The following is a 9,188-nucleotide window of genomic DNA, read 5'->3' on the forward strand; positions in this document are numbered from 1 at the left end:
TTTCCCTGTTGATACCTGGAACAGAGAAGGCAAGTCTTGGAGCATCATCTGGATGAAGTGGTAATGCTGAAGAAGCAATCTTTGATGTCAATGACAACAAGCAGCCAATCTCTGGGAATCATCGAGACTGATGGAAGTCTCAATTGAAGTGGTCTCATGTCTTCGAGGACTTCATTGATCTTCTTGAGATCGTGCAACAATCTCTATGTGCTTGATACTTTCTTCTTGATGACAAAGGCTGGAGAATTCTAAGGACTGACTGTTGATTTGATGTGTCTTTTCTGCAATTGTTCTTGGACCAGGTTTCTCAACGCACTCAACTTTTTCTTTTCAAGGGGCTACTGATCTACCTAAACTGGATCATTCGTCTTCCAAGTCAGCTTCAGTGTGGCGAGTGCTGCAGTGACTCTTATGAAAAATCTACTTCTAACTTCGTTCTTCATTGTGCTAAAAGATCTCTCTCTCATACGGTGATTGGCTGTCTTGTTTCTTGGTCTTGGCCCTGTGACAACAATGGTGTTCTCACTCTGCAGACACAGAGAAACTCCCCCTATGCCTGAGAGAGATCTTAAGGGTGCAATCAAACTCTAATCACGAGGCCAATAAATGTAAGATATTACTGTGACATCTGCCTTCGTGTCGAGCATCTCTCTGACTATTATTGTTTTTTCTCTACATGTCAACTGACAAGGGACTGTGGGTCAATCTCAGCTTATGTGTTTCACCCATGTGGTATGTACTTCAACATGCTCCTTCAAAGGAAGTCTCTCTTTGTCAAACACTGGCATGACTTGTTCCATGGCATGTGGCGGCAAAGCAATAGCTTTTGCTACCGGAGTATTTTCTGCTACAGTCATTGGTGGACGAAGAGCTCTTGCCAACACTGTCAACTTTTCAGTCTTGTCTGCTGAGATGAATGAGGGATAGACAACAAGTCTCAGGATACTGCTCTTGTCTTGACTTATAATTAAGAAATCTTGTCTCTCGGCTGAAGCTTCGTTGACACTTGTTGGTATCACTGCATGACCTTCATCTAAGAAACACACTAATTTGGAGGCTGCTAGTGCACACTGCGATCTTGGTGGGAGAAGTTCTGGGTCACAGGGGAGTCTGCTGACGACCCTGCTGAGGGCGTCTGCTTGACATTGTCTAACGACTGTCTTGCTTGCTCTTGTGTCATCGCCATCACTTGTGTCTTGGCGCGTTGGCAATTTCTCGCGCTCTTTCTTCTGTTTCCTGGACACAGTAAAGGATTTCTTTCTACGTCTGTCTGAGAATAACATTCTTTCGTGGAGTGTCCTCCTCTCCCGCATCGTGGACAGAGTGGCCTCACTGGTTTTTGTGCATGCATTTGCGCTTGTGTTTGTGCGTGAGCTTGTCCTTGTGCTTGTGGACAATTCTTCTTCATATGTCTAAATGCTTTACATTTGTAGCATTGTCTTCTTGATGAGTTGTTCTTCTTCTGAATGCTTGCGAGAACTTTGTCCATCGCCTCTGTTTGTTTTTCAAGAAATTTCTCTAGTATTTTCTCTTCTGATGGTCTTTTCATTTTCTCATTCTCTTCGCAACTCATCTTTCATGATCAACATGACATGCTGAGGTGTTCTTACCTTGTTGCATGCCTCCACCATGTCTGCCAAGGACGGTCGTCTTGGCATTGCGGCAATGACTCATTGACAATCTGGGTTGGCATTAGCATAAGCTAAATTTTTTAAGAGTGGTCTCTTCACTGCTTCATCAACTATCTGTTGATCTACAGTTTGTGTGAGCCAATCTATGAACAATAAGTAAGGTTCTGTGGAACCCTGTCTGACGGCTGAGACTGGAATATCTGGAACTCTTGCTGGAGCAATTTGTAAAATCGCTCTTCGTGCTGCTTCTTTGATGTCTCTCAGCACTTGCCTTGGAAGCCTCACTGCTTGCTCTGCTGGATTGTCATCTGGAGGATCACTTGCTAACTGTGCCACTGTGAGGTTTGCATTTGGCCTACCTTGATATCTATTTCTCAATTCTTTGAGGTATCTTCTCTACTTTCTGTCTCATATGAGATTTTGTGTGTCTGTGAGCATCATCGACACAAGACATCAAATGTCGTCGGGTGTAAAATCATACATGTTGAAAGTTTTTGTCAACTTCTGTTTGAAGAATTGTGATGTCAACCTGTATTCTCGGACTGCCTTTACTAATTCTTTGACTACCTTGTGATCTGTTCTTTCTCACCTTGGATTCTGACCCTGTGCATCATATGTGACTGGCATCGTGAGATCTGCTGGACTTTGCAAAAGGCCTCTCTCTTTTGACAATTCTTGTCTAATGTTTTTCTAATCTATTGTCTTCACTGAACTTTCTTTTTCTTCCTCTTCTGGAAACTCCGCTGGTATTTGCAAGAACAATGGAGTTTTTGAAGTCATTGGTGTCTCAGAAGACTACTTCCTTCTGTTTGATGAAGTCTTTGGCCTTACTCTTAAATATTAATATCGAAATTCTGTCTGTTTTTTCTTCTTTGCTGTATTGAATGATCACAGAAACTGCTTTGCTGCTTCAGCTGCTGAAAACATCTACGCTGGCATTCTTTCTGATGCTGTGATATGTATTATGTTTTCTTGTGGTTGTGCTTCATCTGAAGTTTCTTGCGCTTCAAAAAATTCCGAAGCTGAAGGATATCCTTTTTGCTGTGTTGTCATTGGTTTCTTTGTTGTTGTTTTCTTTTTATACGTTGTTGGAAAAAACTGCTGCAATGTTGCAGTCCCACCACCAGACGGCGCTGTGGCTTGGCCGATCAGGTTCAGCATGTCTCGCATTTTGGTCATTCTACTACAAGGTGGCGCTGTCGCCCGCCCGGTTGACTGACATGGCGACGTGAACTCGCCCCGGTCTTGCTGTCCTTTCTCGGCGAATTGAAATGCATGCAGCTTTTGATGAGACAAGGACTGAGTTGTTTCTAGCTGTGCTGGCATTTGGGATTGGACACGCGGACGCCTTCTCGGGGTAACAGAGGTTTGACTCTGGAGGGCTTGGAACTGGAGGAACCGGGACTGGAGAAGGGGTGGAGCTTCCCGAACTCGAGCCCCGAGCTCGCCTCTTCTTTGCCCGTGTAGTCACAGGGGAACGGACCCGCCTCCGACTACGCTCCCCCCCGCGCCTTCCACGCACGCGTAGCTTTGGGCACGCCTCTCGCCTCCCCCTGGCTGACGTCACTGTCTCTGTCTCGCTCCGCTTCTGACGTCTCTTCCTTTCTGGACTCCTTCTCTTCCCCCTCTGATGCCGTATCCATGGCTCCCGCCGGCGCGCGCAGCTCTCCCCCCTGCCCGTGCCTGCTCCCTTGCTGCCATTCTGGCCGACCTCCGCGGTTTGACTTCTGGGTGAGGTGTCCCCGCCCTGTGTTTCCCCACGGAAACTTGGAGCTCTGCAGCTGCTCCGGCTGGCTTACCCCCCGTGTCTGACACAATGGGATCGGTCCTTGACCCCTCCCCGGGTCTCCCATGAGTCTTGCTTCTCGCGCGCACTTTGGGCGCGCCGCTGCTGCGGCACCCAAAACAGTCTCAGAACCCCCGCCTCCCACCATCTCTGTGACTTCTTCGCCGTCCGGCCCCCCCGACGCCGCTTCTGGCTGCCGCACCCAGCTGCCTGCCGCAGCGCGAATATGCCCACCGCGAGGACGTTCTTCCCCCTCCCCCCCTGGCCTCGCTTCGACCCCCCTGCCTGATTCTGCGCCCTCTCCACTTCCCTTTTGCTCCCGCGGGTCGGTCGGACGCGCTGTAACAGGGCAGTCTGACTCTTCAATCCTGCTTGGAAGTGAGGAAATGTCAGAATCAGACCCTGAAAGCTCTGAAGTGTCTGAGATTTCTGGGTGTTTTGGAGGTCCCGCAGCCTTTTGGGATGAGGGAATTGTAGATGAAATCTTTTCCCCGCTCTTTACGGGGTCTGTCTCTCCCTGGGCAGTTGGGAGCAAAGCCAACCTCCTTCTCTGGCTTTGCTCCTTTCCCTCCGCCTCTTTGAGAGATCTGACAGGCTGCCGTCTGGCAACTTTTCTAGAGATTGCTTCAAGCATGACCCTGGTTGGTGATAACAATTTTGTGGCTGTTTCATCTTTTTTAACTGCTGAATAGTAAAGATGCCTATTTATCTCTTGCCAAAAGCCTACCTCAAACAAAAGACGCGTCTCTGTATAGGGATAGTTACATCTGACTCATAGTAAAAGGTCTTTGAGCTCTTTCTTAGAAATTGAAGGGGTTTGTGCCTGTACCACACCGTGTAGGGCGGACAGGATGCTCAGCTGTTCCTCGGAGTATGTGCCCCCATATTCTTAATTCTGGACCTTCTTACTAAAGTGATGTCATCAGGGCAGTCTGGATGTCTTGCTCACCGGCCTGCAGCTCACAGGAGGATGGATCCCAGGCGCGCTTCTGGGTCTGGTCCAGGCTGTTCTGCTATGAATTCTTCTTCGGCAGAAGTGGGAGTACGAGATGACTTTGAGTGGCTGCTGCTTCTTCCAGCTGTTCTGGCTGCTTCCCAAGGAGGTTTATCGGAGCCCTCCTGGGAACGAGTCCAGCTCTGGGAGCTGGCCACTCAGAGCTTTCTTCAGGTCCTCTTCGGAGCCGACCTGGAGCTCGCTTTGAACCCACTCTGGGTGCCCCCATGGTCGCCCACCCAGGGACGCCAGGTCTTGGTGTCGGCTGTTTGTTCTCTGCTCCGAGGTGAGTTGGGTGGTCCCAGGGAACGGCCCCAGGCTCTGAAGAATGAGACTGGACTCTCTGAAGTTTGATCTTCGGATTGTTTATTGTATCTTGTCTATAAAATTTTCTCCCTGCTGGACAGAGGTCTGACCAGCAAGGCAGCCAAGACGCTCTCCGACCACTCCCAAGGCTGCACCGTTTTTTATACCACAAATTACGTATATCATATTTACCTTTATGTTCCAATACCTATCACCTATGTTAGACAGTGCATTTCTACTCTAAACCAATCCCCAAGTGCCAACATCACAGCAGAAGATGGAGAACAGAAGAAAGAAGAGACAAGCCCTGTTCCCTCCATCTTGTCCCCATTACCCTTATACCAAAAATCTTAAAACTTATATTTTCGCCCTCTGTGCACTTTGTAAATACATTCTTTAAACCTGTGTGACCTTCCAGCCCTCATACCAAACTGGCAATTCATTTGCAAGATCAAAGTCCAGCCACCAAGTGTTCCGGGCATCATGCCAAGATCTCCAAGCCCCCCGATGGGGTCTGGGCTCTCGACGTGGTCTTGGGAGGCTCCGCACATCCGAAGTGATGTGCTGAGTTCCCACATGATGGAATGGATGGTTTGAAGGGATATTCTTTGTATTTCTGTGATACAAATGAGGATCTCAATTTTTACACCTTCCAAAAACACATCTTGAAAGTTACTACTTTCAGGAACAAAAATAGTTCCAAAACAAGGAAATTGATTGATGCAGATGAAAATATCATCTTCCAAATAGTCATCATCAAGTTCAAAGGATTACCCTGCTTTTACACAAAAAGCTTTATGGAGATTTCTATTTTCACACAAACACAGAAGAATTTTTCAAATGACTAGAACATCTTGAAAAACAAATTAACCTTTAAGCAAAAGATCCAAAAAAGAGCAGGAAATTATATACATCCACACTTGCTACATGTTGGTTACTAAATATTGGCTCTGGTTTGTGGGTGAGTACACTTGGCATTCACACATGCAGATAGCCCTCTTCCTCCTGCACATAGATGTGTGATATTGGGTCTCAAAGAATGGACTATCTTTTTTCTCTTAGATAAGTTTTTGTTCTCCAAGTGAAAGCATATTCTTCCTGAATCTATTACCTGGATTTTTTTCCTGGAAGGTAATGCACTTGTGTCTGCTCAAAATGGGAAGGAGGGGACAGGGAGCATGACTGTTTGAAAACAACTTGCAGCTTAACTAAGAAAGAGGGGGGCTTCTTGAATGTGCAGCAAATGAAAGATCAGGGGCACAATCGGGGAAACTTTGAGGTCCTAGTAGAGTTTCCCCTTGTGACAGCTTTCAAAGTAATAGAAAACAGTACCTTATCAATCTCCTGCCTTTTCCATTCACATTAACATTCAAATGGAAGGAGTTTTGGACAACTTTCTTTTACTTCTTGCAAAACACTCTGCAGACCTCCGTGCAATTTCTAGAACAAGATCGGAGATGTCTTCTGTCCTGGCACAGTTTCTCCTCGCAAGACACAGTGGAAAAGCTTTTTGGTAAGATGTAGGCAACAAGAGCCGCTAAAGATGGAGATACAGAGCTCTCCAAAGCTAAGCGCCAGTCCCGGGCCTCTTTCAGCAGAAGCCGTGCTCTGGAGCGCACTACGACTGGCACAATGCTCTGTGCGCAAAGAAGCTGATTCTTCACCCCCGGGAGCTGGAGAGAGCAGCAGCTTCCGAAAGGCGAAGAACGAAGCAGCAAAACACTGGGATTGTGTGCACAGCTTGCAAACTGATAGAAAACAGTACCTTACCACTCTCCTGCCTTTTCCATTCACATTAACATTCGAATACAAGGCGTCTTTGACAACTTTCTTCTGCTTCTTGCAAAATACTCTGCAGACCTCTGTGCAACGTCTAGAACATGATGGGAGATGTTTTCTGTCCTGGCATAGTTTCTCCTTGCGAGACATAGTGAGAAAGCTTTTTCTAAGGTGTAGGTGACAAGAGACGCTAAAGGACAAAAGGAAGCAGCACAACACTGGCATTGTGTGTGCATTTTGCAAACTGATGGAAAACAGTACCTTACCACTCTCCTGCCTTTTGCATTCACATGAATATTGAAAAAGAAGGAGTTTTGGACAACTTTTCTTTTCCTTGGTGCAAAACACTCTGCAAACCTTTGTGCAACCTCTAGAACACGATAGGAGATGTTTTCTGTCCTGGCACAGTTTCTCCTTGCGAGACATATTGGAAAAGCTTTTTGCTAAGATGTAGGCAACAAGACGCAGAAGATGGAGATACGGAGGTCTCCAAACCTAAGCGCCTGTCCCGGGCGTCTTTTGGCAGAAGCCGTGCTCTGGAGCGCACCACAACCAGCACAATGCTCTGCTACCGGCACAATGCTCTGCCACCAGCACAATGCTCTGTGTGCGAAGAAGCCGTTTCTTCGCCTCCGGGGAATGGAAAAAATAAGGAGAAGCTTAAGACCCAATTGCCACAATTGTGTAGTTGTTTGGGCACTTCAGCCGGGTTAATAGTGCCATTCCTTACGGCAGGTGTCGCTGCTAGTCAAGCTTTGACTACGCATAATATGTTGGGATGCTGGATGGTCAAACAACTAAAGGTAAGGTCAGCTACTTAAAATCAGTTGCTCACTGATGTAGATACCATTAGACATGGCACACCGCAAAATAAAACTGCTATCAATTTATTGTTGTTAGCAAATGGATACGAGTGTGAGGATTTTGAAGGAATGTGTTGTATGAACCTTTTTGACCATTCTGCAGTCATTCACAGGAAACTCAAACAATGAAGAAATTGATTGAGAATAGGTGGGGTATGCATGAATGGTTTGAGAGATGGGAAGGAACTGGATGGTTGAAAAGTCTCGTAAACGGAGCTTTTGGGTGACCATAGCCAAGGCAGCCGGCTCGGATACTATATGTTTGTCTAATTCGGAACCAGAAAAAACTTTCTTAACCTGTCTGGTTAGTGTGCCAGTAAAAGAGTTGCCTTTGGTCAAAAAACAATCCAATAGTAAGCCCGGTGAAATTGACAATGGGAACGATCCCGCATTTAATTGGAACATTTGGGCCAAAAAACTTTTCAGAGCAGTATCTGAACCCCAAGATTTGGAAATCCTTGGTTCTCTAACAATGGATTTTTGCTTTACCTTCACAGCTAGTGATTGGCAAAAAGGTGATCCTCTAAAGTACAATGTTACTCCTTATTATTTTGCATACAGAAATTTAAGTTTTTGGTGTAATTTTTCAAACAGCTGGGATGTGCTTTCTGAGGCTGACCAATATCCATGACAATTGCCCAAGGGATATTGGTTCATTTGTGGAGATCGGGCTTGGCAAGGCATTCCATCACACCTTGAAGGTGGCCCATGTAGCATTGGGATGCTCACTGTAATTGCGCCCACGGCCAAAGAGGTCATGAAAAAGAAACAAAGGAGAACAAGATCTGCTCATCATTATGATGAGAACTGTAGAAGTGATTTCATGCCTTGGAAGGCTGCAAAAAGGGTTTCAGCAGGTTTGTTTTTACCCCAATTGGCTTCAGCAATGGCATTGAAACAATTCGATCGGGTTGGATGTTGGCTGAGTAAACAAACTAATGCCACATCCTCTGCAATTAGTAATATGTTGACCAATGTTGATAGTGTTAGACATGCTACCCTTCAAAATAGAGCAGCAATTGATTTTCTTTTGCTGGCACAAGGATACGGTTGTGAGGAATTTGAAGGATTGTGTTGTATGAACCTGTCAGATCATTCTGAATCCATTCACAAAAGTATACAAAAACTGAAAGATTTGACAGCCCAAATTAAAGAAGATGGTCGGTCCTGGTTAGATGATTTGTTCCAAGAATGGAGCTTTGCACCTTGGCTAAGGGAACTTTGCAAGATAGGTCTCTATGTATTGGGTGTTCTGGTTGTGATATTGATAGTAATCCCCTGCATACTTCAGTGTGTGCGACGAATGATGAACAAAATGGTCAAAGAAGTTTTTGTCATACAAGAGAGAGAATTAGGAAGTGGAATCACAGAAAGTGTTCGAAATCTCACGGAGATGGCAGATGAAGGTATAGAAATGGAGGAGGGTTTTGAATTAAGACCCTGGAACCGACAAGAGTTTTTTGAACAATGATTTGTAACTATTGTCAGATGCTATTTATGTCTTTTCCACTGACTGGGCCTTCACAGCATTAAGTTGCTGTGTTGTAATATAGCAATGCTTAGTGGCAGCAAGAACAGGCCTTAAGCAGATAGTAAGCAAAATTATTATAGTAGGGCTATGAAACGCAAGTAACGACACAGTTATGAAGGTTTCTTTTTGGGTCAAGAAAGAGGGGGAATTGTGGGAATCCATAAAATCAGAGGGTTTTATGAAGTTTGTTAAAGACAGGCCTCAGATGCAGCGGAATTGTGAACAATGCTGAAGCATCAGAAAAATATGTAAGCTGTAGAGAAGATATGGGAAATAAGAACAATAGAGCTGTGTAGTT

Source organism: Camarhynchus parvulus, chromosome 13 (assembly GCF_901933205.1).
Source record: "Camarhynchus parvulus chromosome 13, STF_HiC, whole genome shotgun sequence".
Taxonomy (NCBI): domain Eukaryota; kingdom Metazoa; phylum Chordata; class Aves; order Passeriformes; family Thraupidae; genus Camarhynchus; species Camarhynchus parvulus.